The 18,010-nt window shown below is 43.3% G+C and overlaps 1 long non-coding RNA gene across 1 annotated transcript in view; it reads right to left on the minus strand.

Moving 5' to 3' along the window:
• Positions 1–41: 41 nt before the first annotated feature.
• Positions 42–18,010, minus strand: part of LOC102386692 — a 70,104-nt gene continuing 52,135 nt past the window's right edge. The window contains exons 2-3 of the long non-coding RNA XR_324702.3: positions 5,652–5,842; positions 42–771 (exon numbers count right to left, since the gene is read on the minus strand). This is a non-coding gene — a long non-coding RNA (uncharacterized LOC102386692). The remainder of the gene's footprint in view (positions 772–5,651; positions 5,843–18,010) is intronic.

The raw sequence follows: 18,010 nt of genomic DNA on the forward strand, positions 1-18,010 counted from the left end.
TCCCTAAACACGCTATTTGCTTTACAAAGAAATGAGGCAGGTGTCTTACTACAACTAGAAATATGCAAATTTGGGCATGGACATGATGAATCCCAAACCATAAAGCACAAGATTAGGTCCCTTGCTTGTGAATAAGACTACTCAAAAGGAGACCAGATACTCATCAGCAATCCCTTGATTCAAGGATGATCTCTACCATGGCTCATTGATGGGTCCTGAGGTGTCTTAAGAGTCTGACTCTTGAGCCACAGATCTGCCCACAGAAGTTGTGCAGGTCTTTTTGCAGGAAGAGTAAGCCACAGGCTGGGATTTCTTTTCTTTTTCTTCCTCTGCTTTCTTTTCTATGTTTTGATGGCAAGATACTTTACCTTGAAGTAGGCTGATGTTTGGCTGAGGTTGTGGTGCCACTGGAATTGGTTAGCAGCCAGCTCCTCCTAGCTTTTGATGTTGGGGTCCACTGTATTGAGGTATGCCTTTGATGTGTCCAGGAAGCATTTCCTGTAGTTACTGTGCGACTTCAGTCCACACCTAAGCTGGAAATAGAGCACTTGCTCTGGGAATTGAGAGTCAAACATCCACACACAATATTCGATCCAGCAAAGCTGATGCTTGAGGATTACTGACTCAATGCTGGTAATATTGTTTTTAGCAAGGATGTTGGCATTTGTATGGCAATCTTCCCATTTGATGCTGAGGATTTTCCAGGGGCATTGTAGGCGATACCTTTCTAGGGTCTTGAGGTGATGATGGTAGGTCACCCATGTTTCACATCTGTAAAGGAGAGTAAAGATAATTACTGCACTGTAGACCTGGACCTTGGTGTTTTTCCAGAGATCCAATTTATTTCCCAAAGGAAGTGCTTGTGTACTACATTTCATGATCAATATTTGCTGTCTGAGAGAAATGGCTACTGAGGTAGAGAAAGTACTTGATTATTTCCAGGGTCTTTCCCTTAATGATAGTTTGAGAAGCAGGGGGGGGGTCACATGCATGGCCTAGAGCACGCTGATAGAGCCCTTTAGTCTTCCCAATGGTGAAAGAGAGGCCCAAAGTTCAGTAGGCTTCTGCAAAGAGAGCCAGTGCAGTTTGGAGGTTTTCCCCTCTGTGTCTGTAAGTATGGTGCAGTCATCAGCATACTGAAGGTCAAAGATAGTTATTTTGAATACTTTTAAATGTGAGGTCTACTGACCTAACAGCACTTTACAAAGCATTGGTCCACTGGTCTGGGCACCAGCCTAGGAGCAACAATACCTAGGGTGATTTACTACTCTGCCACAGACTTTCTGTTAATCCGTTTTTACAGAGGACAGCAGAGGCTAACAACACTGCCCTAACTCAGATCAATGTGGGAGAGGATGAATACATTAAAGGCTCTATGGTATTCAGATACTGTGATAATGGAGCCTGCCTAAATAACCCAGTTAAATAGAGATCATCCCTATTTTAAAACCCTAGAAAAGATCAGTTCCATTAGGGGGCCTAGACTAGTCAGTCCCAACTTTACAATAAAAAAAATGCGATGGCAGCAAAGAGGAGTAGTCAAGAGCCAGGAAGTGGCTCTATTCTGCCCCTTTTTGCATTTGTGCATCTTGTACATCGCACATGATTGAATACATTCTTCTCTACAAAGACCTACCTCATCCAGCAGGCAGGCTGGATGATGCTTAGTGAGCGAGGCAGAAATACAGGCAACCCCCACTTAGCACTCTTAATTGGTTCCTGAAAAAAATAACATTAAGCAAAACCGAAAGTATTGGACAACCCAAGATAGCGACTGCAATTGTTTTTAGTGACCCAAGATGGTGACTGCAAGCGTTATAACAAAACTCACTGAGTGCTAAGTGAAATCAGGTATCAGTTTCAAATGAGCATTATAGCAAAATAGCACTAAGTGAAACAGCGTTAAGTGGGGGTTGCCTGTATACAGTAAGATGAGCTACTCTACAGCTCCTGAATACCTGTCACTCAATTTACCTTATTTTACTTGTGGTTTATTATGTTTTAAGCCACACAATTTGTTCTGTTATTACATATGGGCTCACATCTGGGCCCTCCATTGGAGAGCACATAGGAAACAGCCATTTGCATTGAATGATGAGGTTTTCCTCCCACTGAATAGTGAGGATAAAGCATAAGCAGGGAGGTTTTGCTTCAGCCCTGTGCATTATCTAGCCTGTGCAGTGAATGAGGCAGAGGTCCTACAAGAACACAGCAGCATGTACCCAAGAAAAAGAAATCAGGAGAGTTAAGAAAACATAGGGATCCTTCACATTGGTGTTCCTCACTTCTGAAGGTGCAGACAGACGTGACAATTTTTGCCTAATCTGGCCACAGAAAGCAGTTTATAGCTGTGACCAAACACAAGTACGCAGCTGCAAACAGCTTAAAAAATGGCCAATTGGGTGAAACTCAGATCCCTCATTGCATGAGGTATCAGATAAACATGTTACAAAAACGTAGCGTCTTTTGTAACTTGTGTCTGGGAAGCTCCCAGCCTGTTCCTGTTTTCAGAATGGGAGGAGGGAAAGGAAGCAGAGGGAGTTCAGCCCCCCCCCCCCCCCCCCCGGGGGGGGGGGGGAGAGGGGCCGGTGGTGCGCCCTCCGCAAACGGTGGCCCGCTGGGGTGTGGGGCATAAGCTCCTGAAGCAGGGGATCAAATTCACCCACCCCACCCTTCAGCACCAGCTAGGGAGCCCCAAGAATGAGCTCCCTCTGCTGCCTTTTCCCACCCCCATTCTGAAACAGTGAGCACTTGACAGAGTCCTGGCCATTGCTATGAGAATCTGACTGCAGGCCCCCAGCCACAGCTAGATTCCCCTCTCCCCTTAAAACCAACAGTGAACTTCTGTTTGGATTGGGGTAATGTTGTAACTCAGAACGCTTTGGAAAAATTGTTTGGAGTTACAGCTGGGAGCTGCACTTCTGTCTGCATCCTAAGTGCCTCATTTTGCATTCTTTCTATGCAGGGGGAGGGGAGGTTGTCTCTCACTGAAGATGAGTATTTCATTTGCTCAGTGCTGAAATGCAGCCTGATCTGTGATGAAAATGAGAGCAAAGCTACCTGGTGATTGCTTGTAAAGGAAGGTAGGTGAAGGGTAACTTATCAAATTGAAACTGCAGGAGGGAGCTGGCTTGGAAGAATGCCATCCCAAATTAGCAGCACACAAGGGCTTCTACGCTGGAGAAAAAGGTGGGAAGGGATGATTTTTAATGACCACAACTGGTTAGTGCATTGATTTAATGACTTGTCTGAAAGATAGTTCCTTTAGCTGATATTATGATGATAAGAATGCTGCAAATTCATAGACATATTCATAAGGACTTCTTAACAGTATGCTGGGGCATTTTTTCACTACTGACACTGAAGGAATAATGTCACCTTCTTAAACAGTAGAGCCACTTCCTGCAGCACCCGAGTTTTTTTCTTAGAAGTTTCCCATTTAAGTGCTTAGCCTCACCATGCCTGACCCTGCTTAGCTTATGAGATGTAACAAGATCAATGCCTGAGGTGTGAAATGACACTGGAATGGAGGTCATGATCTTAGAGAGCAACTCCTTCCTTCTGCTGCAACACTCTCCAGTTTCCAGAGTCACAGTGTGATTAATCAGACAAACTAACGCACCATGCTTGTGGCATATTGTAGGCAGACTACAAAAATCTGTCCCACTGACTGTTCAGTCACCTCAATGGGATGTATTTGTATATACATAAATCCAGAGATCAAAAGTTCCACTTTAGTGTCAAAAAATAATACTTTAACAGAAATGAAGAGGTGGGCTTTTTCCACAAACTGTATCACTGAAAGATGGCTAAACATGCCAACTGACAGCAGCTTTTCAACAATGTGGACAACACACCGAATAAATCATCCCGAATAAATAATACATTTGAGAGCTGCTGGAATAAGAATAGCAAAATATTTGTCTGTATCCAGAATGAAACAACTGGACCCATGTCAAGATAGAATACACCACAGAAAATATAGAAATGAAGAAACCCTTTTCAGCCCAACTAGATAGAGATGGTTATGTGAATGTGTATTGTTACTTAAAGCTATAGACTGAGCTACAGTTGGCGTGTCTACAGATGCATTTGATCCAGGATCAGTTTACTCATGAGCAGGGAACAAGCACCCCAGCCTGTTCCTCACTCAACTCTGTGATCAGAGCTGCATGGAGAACAAGCTCTTCAGCCCCCACCAGCAGGGAGCTCCCAGTGTCACCTCTGTGACTGCAGAGTTTGCACTGGGAGATAAGGGTCTCCCAGCCTGAGCCCCACAACTGTGGAGCTTGCACTGTGAGATAAGGGTCTCCTAGCACCGGCCCCATTATTGCAGAGCTCATGCTGAGGAGATAAGGGGCTCCCAGGTCCCCACTTCTTGATCGCAATGGCAAAGCAGAGGCTGGGAGATAAGGATCTCCCAGCCCTTACTCCCCGATTGGATCTTGAAGCGAGGGGGACTTAGAGCTCCCTGCTGCGGGGTTCCAGTGGCAGAGCCTACCCCAGCAGCAGGTAACTCCTTGGGGCAGGGAGCAATCTCTTGGATTGCTCCCTGACTCCCTTGGAGTCAGCCACCCTGGTGGCTGGCTGACTGGGAGCAGATTTGTTCCTAGTCAGGTGTCTACACAAGCGCTACTGCACCATTACTAATCTCAAGTAAATTTGCTACTTGTATTTGCAGGTAGCAAATTTACTCGTGATTAGTGAGATTTACTGCGCAGTAAGCATGTGCACATGTAGACACACATGCCTACTGTGCAGTAAACTATGCTACTGCGCAGTAAAGCATCTCACGTAGATGCGCACAGTGAATATCTAGCTTTTTCTTCACAGGGCATCAGAACAAGATAGTATATCTATGGCTTTCATAAATACAAAGTCACAAGAACTACTGTAAAATAGCTCTTTCCGTAGGGAACCATCATCTGTATAACATTTTCTATTGTGATATGGTAAAGAATGAGTTTTATTAGTGAACTTTATACTATAAAGTTTGAGGTAAATCAAGGCAAAACAACAAGATATTGAAATTCAAGTACAGGTTGTGAAGAAATATCTAATTGGAAAAAAAAAGAAAAAGAAAAGAAAAGGGCCCCTTCGCTGAGCTAAACTGCTCTTGCATCCACAGAGACAGCATTTCAGTTGCCTTATTTATTTTTGTCATTCAAAATAAATTGACTTTCTGAAGAAGAAAGGGAGAGAAAAGAAAAACCCCAAAGGCTATTAGTGTCCCTTCCAAGAGAGGAAGCAAGGTCATCAAAACCGTGCAACTCTTACGAAGAAGTAAAACAAAAATGTGCAATGAGGGCCTGACCAAACTGAAGGACGGGGAGGCAAGGGGGAAATAAAACCAGGAAAAAAAAACTCAACCCCAATGCTCCAAGGTTCCACAGATGAGGAGTTTTAGTGAGGGGTCAAACCCATCTTTGCAAAGGCAGAGATGTCCAGTCCACCAACCTAGACACAGAATGGCTATTCAGTAATCTGTACAACCACTTGTTTGCAGAATCTCTGCTACAGTGTATCTGCTCTATAGACAGCTTGATCCCACATCAGGTAAGAGGTACTTAACATGAAATTGCCTAGGCATCACACTGAGAAAGTACCCAGCAAATTCTCATCCAAAGTTTGGTAAGAATTCTGACCATTACCTGATGCTTCCCACCCTGTGCGTGGATGGGTTTGGGGATCTCATGAACCACGTACAGCTGTTTCCAAATCATTGTTCTCTTTGCTTTCCCTTTTTAGGCAAAAGATGAATCAAGGTAACCAGAAGGGGAAGAGGCCAGGAGCAGGGATGAGAAGAAAATTATGCAGGTGCCTTTTTCGCTTCTCTCAAACCCTGCAAAAGAACAATGGTATGTTAAAGGTAACCTTTGTCAGAGTCAGCAGGCGCCCAAGCACAGTCCTTTTCTTTTAAGGGAGCAGGGCTGAAGACAGAGGACAGAGAAAGGATGGGGGTCAGAACACAGGCTTCATGTGGATAGTTCTAACTTCCAGACCCCTGGGTGTTGAAAATCCTTGCTTCTTCCCTAGGAAGTGGACCAGGGGAACCCCATTACCCTGGCAGGATAAACTTTAGTGAGCTCTGAAAGGAGCCCGAAAGGAATAGCAGATTGGAAGTTGAAAACATCGTCTTCCTAAGAATGACATAAAAATATAGAACAAATTATCCAATTATTAATCCTCATGATATTTGTCCTAAGAGTGAATTTATACTGTTATACTTCTTTTCAAGGAACCAGAATAGTAGCTAAATGTAGTTCATTAATGAGTCCTTGTGCAATACAGCCCTTTAAAGCAGATATTTTAAGGCCATCTTAGCAAGTCTAGTCTTAGTTCTATGCCTTCTACAGCAGGCTTTTGAAGCTATAAACATTACAGCACATAAATAGATAAACTGGATGCAGTTCCTTTGCTGTTGTCACTGAGAGCAGGTGGCGAGATACTTACCTACTTGTTTCTCACCTATGTGAGATACAATAACCTTTTAATTACATTAGTGATTGCATACCAATGAAGGAGTCTGGGAATAAGACACGGTTTTTGTTATGTACTTCGCAAAATCATGCATCTTCAACTTGAAAGCTTAAAAATCACCAGAATACCTCTTGATGCTTCAAGGGACTCAAGTCCACACAGACAGTACAACCGATTCATAAATAATTTTTTCCCCACATACCTGCTCCATGTCATTTTCATTGTTGGATAATTCACGACTTCAACATATCACTCAAATAGAAAATTTTGATCAGAAAGTCATTGGGCAACTTCAGGTGTAACGGACTTAGGAAGACATGTAGAAGTGCCCCAACATTGTAGTCATTCCTAGTTTATTAAGAGTCTAAAGAAACTGCCAGATTATTCCCACCATCTGAAAATAACAAAACTGACCCTCTATTTTATTCCATTCTTTGTGCTGCTCTGGTGGATCCAGAAAACCACCACATCTCCCCAGTGGCGGGGATCCTCAGTTGGTCCAGGCAGGCTTGTCTGAAGGATGCAGCCAGAGTATTGTACCCTGGCAATCCCAAATTGTTGGATGGCCTTTTAGGGACCCAGTCAGAGAGCAGAGATAGGGTGGCAAAATCCAGTGTGAAATCAGCATCAGAGCTAGTGAGCTACAGATGACTCATTTTCACCCTGTCCATCACTTCTTCTCAACTGAATCAATTATATGACATCTAAGAACCTGTGCTAGTATACTTGATTGTTAGATTTGTTAATATACAGCCAGTCAGATGCCACAGGATGATAGGATGCATAGCACTGGAAAACACCTCACAAGGTCAACTAGTCCAGCCCCCTGATCAAGGCAGGATCATCCTTGATTAAACTATCCCAGTCAAGTATCTGTCCTACCTGCTCTTGAAATGGAGATTCTACAATTCTCATAGTCAGAAAGTCCCTCCCAATCTCCAACCTGAATTTCCCTGCTGCAGCTTGAGGCTCTTGCTCCTAGTCCTGTTCCCTATGACCACAGAAAAAGCCCTTCTCTATAATCATCCTTCAGGTATTAGAAGACTTATCAAATCCCCCTTATGTATTCTTATCTCCAGACTAAACAGTTCTAGTTTTTCCAGCCTTGCCTCACAAGTCTTGCTTCCCAGGCTCTTAATCATTATTGTTTTTCTGTGCTAGACTCTTTCCAATCTGTCCACATCCTTCTTGAAGCGTGGAGCCAAAACTGGACCAATGCTGAATAGAGTGAAAGAATCCCATCCTTTGATTTGCAAGTGGCACTCCTGTTCGTACAGCTCAGTATGCCCTTGATTCCCCACCTCCCCCAACCTCAGACAAGAGCACACTGTTGGCTCATATTTAGCTAGTGGTCAACTGTAACTGAGGCCTTCTCTACAGTACTGCAGCCTAGCCACTCATTCCACAGTCTGCATTTGTGCATGCAATTATTCTATCCCAAGTGCAGGACCTTACATTTATCCTTTTTTAATCTAATCTGATAGATTGGAAAAATGGTCCACAATCAATTTAGGTCACCCTAGATCCTAACCCTACTCTTCAAAATACCTGCAGTTCTATCCAACTTGGTGTCATTTGCATATTTGCTAAGCATGCACTCAATTCCATCATCCAAATCATTAATGAAGATGTTAAACAATACCAGACCCAGGACAGACCCTGGGCATCCCCACTTGATACCTCCTTCCAACTAGACCTTAAGTCATTGATGATCACCTGTTGAGCATGATGATCTAACCAGTTATATATCTCAGTTACAGTACGTTCATCAAGTCTGCATTTCCTTAGCTTGTTAATGAGAATGTGAGACAAGATGTCAAAAGCCTTGTTACTGCTTTCTCCCTCATTCACACAGCCTGTCACCTTATAGAAGGAAATCTGATTGGTTGGGCATGGCTTGCTGTTGGAGAATCCATACTGGTTGTACCCGATCACCTTGTTCTCCTCTAGGTGCTTCACAATAGATTCCTTGAGGACCTGCTCCATGACTTTTCGGTATCAAAGTCAGGCTGACTTGTATGTAATCCCCTGGATCCTCAACCTTCTCTGCCTTAGAGATGGGCATTATATTTGCCCTTTTCCAATCAGCCACAACCTCACCTGACCTCCATGTGTTCTCAAAGAGAATAGATAAATGGCTCTGAAATTAGCCACGCCAATTCCTTCAGTACCCTAGGGTGCATCCCATCTGGCTGTGCCAACCTGAAAGCATCTAGCATCTCTAAGTAATCCCTAACCTGTTCTTTTACTAGTCTAGGCTGTCTCCTTTCCTGTATTTGCTGCCACTACAATAATCGTCTGGTAGCTGCCCCTATTTGTGAAGGCTAAAGTAAAAACACAAAAACAACCACAAAAACAAAATACTACCCATAAATACTTCAGCTTTCTCTGCATCATCTGTAACTAGATTGCCTTGTGCATTCCATAAGGAACCTATCATTTCTCTCATCTTCCTCTTACTTTTGACATACTTGTAGAATCCCTTCTTAATTACCGTGTCTCTTGCCAGGTATACCTCAAAATTGTGCCTTGACCTTCCTGATTTTCTCCCCGCATCCTACTTTTCATAGGATTCCTCTTTCGAGTTTCAACTCATTGAAGAAATTGCTATCTAGCCAGGCTAGTCTTCTGTTGTACTTTCCATTCTTCCATTGCACTCGACAGCTTGCTTCTGTGTCCTTAAAAGACCCTCCTTAAAGTACAACCAGCTCTCCTGGGCTCCTTTTCCCCTCAGACTTGCCTCCCAGGGAATCCTGCCCACCAGCTCCTGAGTTTAAGGGATACTTTTCTGAAGTCCAGTATCTTTATTCTATTCTTTATCCTTCCTTCCTCCCTTTAGGATCTTGAACTCCATCAGTTACCTTCCACTTTCACATTCTCAACCAATATTTCCCTATTTGTAAGCAGCAAGTCCATAAGAGTTTCACCCCTTGCTGACCTGTCTATAGCAGATGCCCATCCCAGGGTGGTTGCTCAGTCCCTGCTCTGGCCTCACACCTCAGGCTTGTTCCCTTTCACCTTTCCTGCCACCTCCAAGAACAACACCTTGATGTTCTTAGATCTTTAGAAAAGAAGGCTGCCCCAGGGATCCCCAATCTCATGCTGGTATTCAGGTGTCTTTGCTTTGCCTTAGGGGCTTATAATGTGGCTCCGTTTGCTTCTTACACCATGCCCATGCCTGGCAGATGTTATCGATCCTATCGATCATCAGCCCTCTTGGACCATGGCCTAAGTCCCTATGACTCAGTCTCCCTGCCCAGGCACTGTGGCAGCACAGTAGGGGGAGCTACTATGTAGAGCCACCTGCCTCACTATGCCAAGCCCAAAACCTCACTTCGAGAGCCTACAGCCAGCTGTCCCGCTTCCTGGAGAACACCCGCAAGCCTGGAGTAATGCTGCCACCACCCACACACTGGTCTCTGGCAGGGCTCTGTGCAGCCCAGGGCACAAAGACCCTACAAACCTTAGGGGTGATTTGCCCACAGAAATATTTCTGGGTCTTTATTTCAGCCTGAAGCACCCCTAGATAGCATCAGGAAAAACTGAAGGAGAATAGAAAGAAAAAAGAAACGAAAACTCTGCTGACCAAGAGGGGGGGCGGGGGCGGGGAACACGAACCGACGGACATTAAAACAAGGAAGTCAGAATAGACTTTAAGCAAACAAAAGCAACTTGAGTCTTTACAGAGACTAGATACAGGGACCCTTTTAAGACATGACTAGGCTACACAATTCCTAACTTTTGGCAAGTTTCCACTTAACAGAAGTCACCAGGCAGCTGCCTGGGGTGCTTGCTTGCAGTTTTCAAAATGCCTGCCGGAAGGAAGACAGCACTTCCTCACCTAGGAATTTTATCTGGCCAGGTCACCTGATTGACCAGCCTGAACCAAGGACAGACGGGTAGGGTGGATGCAGACACACACAGAAGGGAAGGGGATTTCTTCACAGGCACTGGCTAGCTCAGCTACTCCTGAACACAGTATGTCAGCCTATATTCCCCACCCAGGCATTTCACCTCTGCAGACTACTCCCGGTTCCTATTTCCACCCCTGCTGGGCTTTGGGCCCCTGGCCCCAATTTCTGGGCTCCCTTGCCCTGGTCTATGGGTCCTCTGATCCCCTCTGTCTCTGGTTATGGTTCCTTACTTTCAGTCTCCCTAGGTCAGGTGAGACCATGGGCACCCTGGCTCCACTTTTTTCCTGGCTCTTCAGTTCTCTCCTGCCCCTCTCTGGGCTACAGACTCTAACCCTATCTCCCAGGCCTCTCTATCCTTCCTCTTCCCTGTTTCTATTGGGACCTCTTCCTCCTGTCTCTTCCTCAAACCTCAAAAGTTGCTTACCCTAGCTCAGATGTTAACCAGGAGCTCCTCTCTCAGTGGCTCTCAGGGCTAGACTCCTTCACCAGCTCAAGCCCTGGGCTTATATGCTTCAAGCCCAGCCCCCTTCTGGTCAAGTGACTCTAATTGGCCCCTGCCATACCTGCAGGCTGCTTCTGACTCAGCCTCTTTCCTTCTTAAAGCAGAGGGAGTGTTAAGCGGTCTGTCACCGTCTAACATCTGCATCCAGAAATTATCCCCAACATACTCTAGTAATTTCCTGAACCATTTGTGCACTGCTGTGCTTCCTTCCCAGCAGATGTCCTGATAATTAAAGTACCCCATGAGAACCAGGCCTTGTGATTTAGAAGCTTCTGTCAGTGGTTTAAAGAAAGTCTCATCCACCTCCTCCTCCTCCTAGTTTGGAGGCCTGTAGCAGATGCCCATCATGACATCTCCCCTGCTGCTTTCCCCTCTAACCTTTACTCAGAGGCTTTCAACAGGCTTATCTTCCACTTTGTACTGTACCTCAGAACACATGTACATCACCTGTATATGTGGGCAACACGTCTTTTTTTTTTCCCTTGCTTATCCTTCCTGAACAAGCTATACTTATCCACGACCACCCTCTAGTCATGTGAACTATCCTACCAGGTCTCTGTGATCCCAATTACATTATAATTCTGTAATTGTACTAGGCCCTCCAATACTTCCTGTTTGTTTCCCATGCTTCTCGCATTAGTGAATAATCATTTCAGGTAATTAACTGATTGTCCATTCTTTTCCCTAAGAAGAAGGAAGCTAAGGCTTTCACTATTTTTCCCATTAAGTTTTTATCCAGGTTCCTGCCTCTTTACTTACCTCTGGGCTTTTATCTCCATCACCTAGTGAACCTAGTTTAAAGCCCTCTTCGCTAGGTTAGCAAGCCTGTTAGCAAAACCAAAGCCATGCAGCATTAATGAAGATTTTAACTTTTGATTCCATTGGCCAAAAATTGCAGGTTTCCTGGAAATAATTAGCCACATTTACAGATGCATAGTCTATCATATTAGTATACCATAATCTTGATATGTCTGAATAATGAAAAAAAATCTTCCTCTAATAAAGCATCAGCAGGACTTCAAAGTGTCAAACTCTGGAGGTTCCTGAGAGTGAGATTGATAGATATAGACTACGAAAATTACATATATTCCCAGGCAGACTTCAATTCACAGATTTCTTTGAGGCCAGTATCATTGCTCTGTGCTCTATCGTTAGCTATAGGGGAACAAGGGCATTCAGTTTTTATATCTGTGCCAGGAGGAGCTCTTTTCACAAGAGATCAAATAAGCACTAATCAGGAAGAATGTTTGGGTATTAAATGCATCATTGAGTCCTTTAAATATCACTCGATGGATCATAAATTCCTATTAAACGTAGATAATCCATCACTGTCTCTTGCAGATAGAAGATAAAAATAGTAAGAGATCTCCCGACAACCCACCTCTCTCCCTGAATCTTCTCTTCTACCTGCCTAAAGACAGGCAATTTTTTTTTAATCTTCAGTCTTAATGTATGTACTTGCCCTATTTCACAAGAGATGTAACACTCTCTCTTGATATTACCCTCTGCCCATTTTTCTCCATTTAATGTTCCCTTTTCCCCCTCCTGCCCTCCCTCATCTCGCATTCTCTGTTCTTCAGTTTTGCCTCTTGCCCCCTACTTTTTTAATAGCTGCCTGCTTCCTACACCTCAGATCTCCTCATTCTCCACATTCAGAGTTCACTGTAACCTAATGTTCTAGCTTACCTACCCTACTGAAGCAACTACAGCTCTGCTACAGGATCCGATCCAAAGACTACATTGGCCTCATCTGCTTTCTAAAGTGTTATCAGAGCTATGGCACTATTTAAAAAAATAGCGGAGGCATGTCATGTCATATGGCATTGACCCAGATGTAGCATGTTAAAAGGACACTTTCAACCATGCTTTTAGAGTGTAATCATATTCCTAATTGTTAGCAGCTCCCTGCAGAGCAGCTGGGAAAGCCAACACATTTCTTGGGGGGTGTGGGAGGGTATTAGTAGGTGGCATCTAAAAATTATGACTGGGTTTGAATCTTTTTGTTTTAATTTTTTGACTGTACAGCAGTGATCATACCTCTTCCTGTTGCTTAGCTACATGCAAGTTAGCAACAAAAATGTCGTTTTATGCACTTTTCATTAAAAAAATGCTACCTCAGGAATTGGAAGCTTTTGATCATTCTGTTTAGGATACAATTATTTTCTTTTAGTCCCACATTAGGAACTTGGCAAACTGAGAAACTGATTAAAAATAAACATAATTTAGAATCCAGATAGCATTCCCTGCCAGATTATAATTGCCATTTCACCCAGTGATGGATGAACCTCAAAACAGTTGCAGACTATGTTCAAATCACCATCCTTCAGTCTGCATTATTTTTAGTGATGGTCAAACCCAAACGTTTGGATGGCTATTTAAAGTTCATATCCAAATGTACTGACTCTGCAAAAAGTAAGCTGGAAAACTTGCAAGGAAAAGATTTCTTCCAAATTTCTGCTGCTTCTTACTTCTGCTTGGGTAAAAAATCCTGAGAGAAGATCCCTTTCTCTTTTTGTGCTGCACTATGTCTGTTTCCAGGCTTGGCTGAAAAGTGCAAAGCCTGGCAAGTGAACATGGAAAAGTAGCTAAGGAAAAAGTTAAACAAACTGCTATGGAACACAAGACTCTTAGTTTAAGCTTGAGTGATGGCTCAAATTTATTCTTACTCTGGTATTCGATACCATTTCCTAAGTCAAAGGGCGTTCTGCTATTAATCTCAATGAAAGACTAGTATTGCTTATTTCCAGTTAATCTATTTATATTTTATATGTCTCCCTGCATTTTCTTCCTCTAGCTTCTCCCTGAGCTAGTAGAAATTCAGAAATGAGACAATTCGATGTTTGCAGGTTCCTTGCGAGTTTTAGGCATTTCTCTTGCCTTTCTTTCCCTCTGTGCAACACATTGACTGTTAAGTAAAATTATTTTGCAAAACTGGTAAATCTTTAGGTAAAATTTCCTTGGCACGAAGCTCTCATTTACCTTAACCAGCTGAAGAATCTAGGCACAAACAGAAGTAACAATTTTTGCCCAATCTGGCCCTGAAAAGCAGTCTACAGCCACCAAACAAAAGCACATGGCTGCAGAGCATTTTAAAAGGGCCCAATCCTGCAACAATCTGAAACCTCAATGCATAAGACACTCCAAAATGGAGCTCTTTCAGTAACTTGTATCTGTGCAGGCCAGGAGCAGGGCTGGGCTGACATAGCTCAGCCCTACTCTCGGTGTTGTCTTCGGAAGGGGTTGGGGAGGGAAAGGGAACAGAGAGAGTTTGGTCTGGGGTTTTTTCAGCTGGCACAGTGGACTCCAATACACCTATCCCACCCTCCAGTGCCAGCTGGGCAACTCCCAGAATGAGGTCCCTTTGCTCCCTTCCCCTCTCCCATTCTGAAAACAGCCCTGTGGCTGGAAGTAGGGACGGGCATTGTTAGGCGAGAGTGACTGCAGGCTTGCTGCTGCTCTAAACAGCAACAGTCTCCCAACCCCTGGGATCCAACAGCAAGTGTCCGTTGTGTTCGGAGGACTGTTGTAACTCATGGCACTTCCTGCAAAGCACCACGATTTATAATGGGAAGCTGCTCTTCTTTCTGTGCCTTCTGAGACTCATTTAGCCCTGGTGTAAGGTCTAGTGATTCAAATGAAGTTGCACCAGCATGCAACCATGACTGAATTTAGTTTTTTTTATTTGAGCTAAGATTCTGGGATAGGGTGATGTCTAAGGGAATAATCAGATGAGATGACCTTTGTGACAAGGCTGTGGATGGAGAGAAGATGGCAGAGAAGAGTTGCTGCATACTAAGCAGAAACTCAGGAAGAATTTCAAAATAAGTAATGTTATTCTAGCTGCCTAAGAATAAGAGAGGGCTGATACGCTTTACAAAAAAATATAGCCTGCCATGTATTGGGAGATTTTCAATTATATAGAGATTGACCAGTTTGAGATATCACTTTCTTCTGAATCCTGAGAGCCCCTAAATCTGTAAAGAAAACAAGCTCACACTCTAAAAAGCAATCTTGTCCTATGTTTGCAGGAAAAATTCAGCATACTACTAGATTTTTTTCTCTGAAGACATTCTGATATCTTCCTCTTTGTTCTTGCCTCTGTTTACAGCAGGATTGAGCAAACAGTCTGCCACCTTACTCTGGAACAGCGCAGTTTAGAACAACTCTGAAAGGTAGCTATTTCCTAGCTAGTTATGGATTCATTTCTGAATTAGCCAGTCAGTGGTAATAAGGGATGAATTCGTGGCTGCAGCATTAGCTGGAATTTCTCTTCAAGTCTAAACTGTCTTTTGCTATTTTTCATTCCGGCAGTTTTAACTGCAGCTGCCATAAGTACAGTACAGTAATAGGGATATGTGGACCTCACTACAGGTAAATTAAGGCAAAATCTATCAAGCACATTTTTCTCAGCACTACTCAATAAGGAAGCACCATTAATAGGAATGTCTTATTTTCAGTCATTTTACATCACACTGGGCATATCTACACATGATGCTACATCATTCTAGTGATGTGCTATGGCGATGTAGCATTCATGGATGTCTACACGTGACCAGCAGCTACTTCGCCATAGTGGCACAATCCCCCATTATAACATGCGTCTACAGCAAAGTAGCTGCTAAAAATAACCGCGCGCTGGTCATATGGTGTAGTACGGCCCAAAAGAAAGTGCTAAAGCATGGTGCAGTAACAAACTTGTCATAAAACAATATGTAGATGCGCTCACTGCTTCTAGTCTTAAATTTACACTATCTAAAGGTGACTGAACTCCCTTAGAAAAAGACAGTAATTTAGCAAAACTGCTCCCCCAAAATCAAATTATACCCTTTTGAGTTTCAAAAGAGCAATTAACGTCTTGGGTTTCTCTCTCCTTCAGTTTGACACCTCCTTGTTTTTCCACATTTTGCCCATCACTAGAAGTAAAAATGCTAGAAAACCTCAAGAGGTTAATCTGATAGCCCCTGGGTTTAACCCTGAAAAGTACTGAGCCCTTCCTACGAATGCTTAAAAGCTTCAATTTCCATCCTTACTTGTGCTTGAAGCATATAGCCTTGAAAACCCAACAGGCTGCATGTCATCAACCCAGCACCAGGGAGTGGCACAGATCTTGTGGGAACCTTTTCTTGAGAATATCTTGAACCAGGCTCAGATGCTTAGCTAAATGGTACTTGCTACAGTCTCCCTTCTTCTGTGAGGCATCTGCCCTTGTACAGGTGCTCTGCTCACATGACTCCTGTCACCCTCACTGAGGGAGCTCATCCTCACAACTCCTTCCTTGACACATGCAACCAGAGCTGGAACTGAGCGTGGCCAAGTAGCAGCTTTGAGAACCTTTCCCTGATTCTCATTTAAATGCATTTCTGTGTTGTTTGTCCACATTGGTTTATTTGAAATACAGTTTGTGAATTCAGTATTGCCATTTTCAAACCTGTATTCTTGCTTACATATTGGCTTAAAGGTATGCGGTTGGATTCAGGAGTCAGAATATAGGTATTCAAGTTCCAAAGCTGTGGCTCTTTTCTAGTCAAATGAACTGCCTTCTCTAAAGTCAAGGATCATTGACACATAAAGGTTGCACTGTACCCACCTTTTGGTCAAGCAGTCCCATTGAGAGCAAGGCAATCACTCTCCTGAGAAAGAACTACTGACATTAGTACTACAAGGATCATTTTTCTAATTTTATAGGTCTGTCCTTCACCTGCTGTTGTCTCAGGTCCTAGTTCAACTTATCATATTTTTATGCTTAAGCAGATGCTCAAATGCTTTTCTAAATTCAAGACTTGGTGAGTTGAGCTTGTGACACTGAATCAGGGAGCTCATTTTGAGGACTTTTTCTGTGGAATTTTTTTCTTGTACTTAATTTATTATGACAAAGGAGATAAAGTACAGACTATTAAGCATAATTAATGGCACATGAAGTCATGTTGATACAAAAATGTGGAAGTAAATGAAAGAAAGAGAGCATAGACAAACTATTTCCAAGTGCAACAATCACTAGAGTCCAGTTTCTACACCAGTAAAGTCAACAGGAGTTTGGCTGTTGACTTTTGACTAGATATTGACCTTGGGCACAGACCTGAGCTAGGAGTATCATGTAAGCTACACTGACCTGGTAGCAGATCTGGGAAGCACTATACCTCATGAATTATACTGTGAGAAATAATTCCTCCCCCCCTCCCTCATCAGTGTGGCCAGGGGAAAGAGGGGAGAAGTATTATAATTTGCCACTGATCTAAATCAGTTACAGATAACATCTCCTCTGAATTGGCTGAGTATGAACAACTTAATTACTGTTACATGTCCAGATCTACCATGAAGGAGGCCTACTTGGAGGTGTAATGGGATTTCTCACTCTTCTTTGCTACCTTGCAAGGTACATAGTTCACCATATAGTTTATTTCTCAAAGGGAGGCAGGCTTTGTTAAGACCCTTTCACTGGACTGTTCTCATATCTGCTGGTCCAAATGATGTGTAAGAGGACAGTTCAAGACATGCTCAAGTGTTTTCAAGATGCAGACCCAACATTGCAGCATGAATAGTGATAAAAATGGGTTATTGAGGCACTTGTTCCCCTAGGCAGGTAATTTAAGGTGGGTCTTTGGTTTACACTCTTAGGTCAAAGATCACCTGTACCTTCTATGTTTGCTGCAACTTCTGGTTAAGTGGAAGGGCATATTTCCTTTTTCCCCCCCTAACCTACCATGTGGCCTGTGCTGGAGACTGAACTGTTTGGTATTTCTGTATCAGAATCTTAACATTCGCAAAGAGCAAAGATCATCTGCATCGGACACAGACAAACACACAGTTCATGATAGAAATGCAGCCTGACATTGTAATGAGCAAGCAGGTTCACCCATTGCCCACACAATAATACTCAAGCACAGACATTAAATAATTAGTTCTCAAAACAACCCTGTGAGGTAGTTTTCCCAGTTTCACAACTGGGGAAACAGAAGCAGAAAGGTTAAGCAATTTGCCCAAGGTCACAAAAGAAGTAATTGTCAGTGCAGGGATTAGAACTCAGGAATTTATAGCTCCTGGCCCTGTGAGCAGACCATTAGATCAGTCTCCTTGGCACTCCAGAGAGAGGGGCTTATTTTTTCAGTCAAATGCT

This window comes from Alligator sinensis, unplaced genomic scaffold, assembly GCF_000455745.1.
Source record: "Alligator sinensis unplaced genomic scaffold, ASM45574v1 scaffold470_1, whole genome shotgun sequence".
Classification (NCBI taxonomy): domain Eukaryota; kingdom Metazoa; phylum Chordata; order Crocodylia; family Alligatoridae; genus Alligator; species Alligator sinensis.